This window comes from Adiantum capillus-veneris, chromosome 8 (assembly GCF_014529385.1).
Source record: "Adiantum capillus-veneris isolate H3 chromosome 8, ASM1452938v2, whole genome shotgun sequence".
Lineage (NCBI taxonomy): Eukaryota > Viridiplantae > Streptophyta > Polypodiopsida > Polypodiales > Pteridaceae > Adiantum > Adiantum capillus-veneris.
Window position 1 is genome coordinate 100,182,069 of NC_140938.1, and position 3,066 is coordinate 100,185,134.

The following is a 3,066-nucleotide window of genomic DNA, read 5'->3' on the forward strand; positions in this document are numbered from 1 at the left end:
CTGTTTCAGTTCATGTGATGCTTGTGCAATTTGGAAGCCAATAAAAATAAAAAAATGCTACTCTATTCAGGATAACAAAAACAACCAAGTGGAGAGAGTACATTGTGGACTATATAGGGCAAGGAGTTTTGTCAACAAACCTGAGTAAATCCATGCTACACTCAATCCAACAAGAAGAAAAAAACTACATTATCATAGAATATCAATTTTATCAAAGAGGAATAGATGAAAATTGAGAATTTGTGCATAGAGCACGAGCACCTTTTGATACTATAACAAGCACACACAGGTCCAATAGGAGGTCATTTTTTGGCTGACAAAATCACAAAAGTGATGCTCCTTGCAAGAATTTGGTGGCCTACTCTGTTAATGGATGTAGAGCATTATGTTAAACAATGCGATGCCTACCAATGGACGAAAGTATCAATGCAACATGATGAAATACCACTCCAACCAATGATGGGAGCTAGAGATTTTGCCAAATGGAGAATAGACTTTGCTGGTCTATTTTGCCATCCGCATATGAAATGCATGGTCAATATATTTTAGTTGCCACAAATTATTTGACCAAATGCAAATGGTGAAGTAGAGAGCACAAACACAATTTTATGCATAGTACTAACAAAAAATCTTAATGAATCTAGAAGAATGGATTTGGATCAAAAATTGCATTCATCTTTATGGTCATATTGACAGCATACAAAACTCCAAAGAACACAACGCTTTTCAATTTTGTGTTTGCGATAAATTACATACTGCCTCTAGAGTTCTTGATTCCTATGCTACGTGCAACACAATACTTAGGATGTATAGGGCATGCATTGTCTTATAAACTTGACTAATTAATCTAGTTGGACGAGCTGAGACTCGAATCAATTGCAGCCATGTATACACAAAAATGACAGATGAAAGAATTCCATGATCAACATGTGATAAACAAGGATTCCAAAGAGGTGACCACGTTCTAGTCTACACCTTAAAACAACAACCCAAAAACATCAAAAAGCCGGGTAATGGTCTATTTGTGATTAGTGACATATCACCAAGCAACTTGCAACATTGGAGGGAGAGGTAATGTCCGATTGGATTAATGGCTGCAGATTAAAGAAGCATCATCAACCTCCCACTGCTATAATGTTAGAGAAGATAGATTTAGCTAAAAAATGGTAGCAAAAATCTCAAGAAAATCAAGATCAAGCAAAGAAGGAAGCTTAATTTCAAATTTTCAAGCGTAAGGAACAACATCATCCATCACCTCCTATTACAGTAGTTTAGGTAGAACAAAATTGGCTAGTAGGAATAGACGTACAAATCAATGTCCAGCTAGCTAATGGCACAATAGAAAGAGCACTTTTGGATACTTGGAGCGCATGTAACACTATGCAGTATTCAACCTACTCAAAACTATCAGAGTCTATGATTGAAAAAACTCGATCTAATTGGATTAACGGTTGCAGATGAAAGAAGTATCATCAACTTCTCACTACTGAAATGTTAGAGAAGATACATTTAGCTGAAGAAAAGCAGCAAGAATCTCAAGAAAATAAAGATCAAGCAAAGAAGGAAGCTCCATTGTGGATTTTAAAGTGCAAGAAACAACTCAACCATAACCTCATATTACAATAGTTTAGGTATAACAAATTTGGCTAGGTGGATTGTTCGTAAAAATCAATTTTCAGCTAGCCAATGTCACAATAGAAAGAGCACTAGTGGATACTTGAGCATGTGTCAATGCTATGCAATATTCAACCTACTTAAAACTTTAGGAGTCTATGATTGAAACAACTCATATTACCTAAAACTATAGAAGTCTATGATTGAAACAACTTATATTGAACTAAAAGCGGCCAACTAAGGAACAATGGTTAGTCTGGGACAAGATAATGTCTCAATTAATATAGATGGTAGCAATTTCCCACATTGATTTCACATCATGGCATATACAAATCTCAGCAAGAAAATCATTTTGGGAGTTTCATGGATGTTCTTACAAGGCTGTTCCAAATTGGCATAACAACACTCTCAATTACAATCTCCAAAATATAACCTATGTTATGCCCTTTGCTCAAACTAATCACATATGGAATGTACAATAGCCTTCAATAGACTTAGACACAAGAGACCAATTGTCCAAGCTTCAACAACAGTTACCTCCAAAAACTCATGGAAAAAGGGTAAAGGAATTTTGGATATAAAAGCTAGTCATGGCATCAAAGAAACACTAGATATGGATACACAAAACATTGCTTGATAATAATTTTTTTCCCTCAATGCAATCTAGCTACACGATTGACAAAAAATAAAACCCTAAACCATGCCGCAGAAAAACATTCAAATGGAAACTTCATGCTTCATAAGGTTTACCAAACTACAAATGGATTCCTAAAGCTAGCTTAGATAAACCAAAGGAGACAAAATCAACCACATGGAAATGGTGGCAAAAACCATCAAACGGTCAATCCTTGTCGTAGTCTCCAAAAAGCAGCTTGATATGGATTCCTAAAGTCAAACTAAACCAACTCTTGGACACACAAATGATATTCATCAAACAAGGCATTCAAGAAAGGGAAATTCATCTTCAATAACTTTTGTTTAGAAAATGTAAAATGGATGAAACCTTGCCAAAAAACACCACTAGACAATTGGTTCAGTATCCACATATTGCAAACACTGTGTTACCCATGCATCTCTTCTTTAAGCATGATAGGGCCACACCTAGGGATGGGGCTGAGTTTTTGCAAACAGAGAGGTTTATAGTTGGATTATTTCCAACTTTAAAAACTAAGGTGATGGTAGACAAGCCACCAAACTTTACTGAAGCTGAGCAAAGAGCTACTCAAAAGTTTTGTAAAATGAAGTGTGTGTAGGATTGTGGTAGCAAAGACAACCCAACATGGGAGATCGGACAAAGTTCCAACTATTATGAAGTCCCAAAAGTCACAACAGAGGTAGTTGATATGCTCAACAAGTTAATGAACACTTGGTCCACTCATTTTGCACAAGGTGTAGGACCAAGAGGGCCACCTCAACGTCAAATGGAGCAAGCAACACCAATTGAAATAGAAG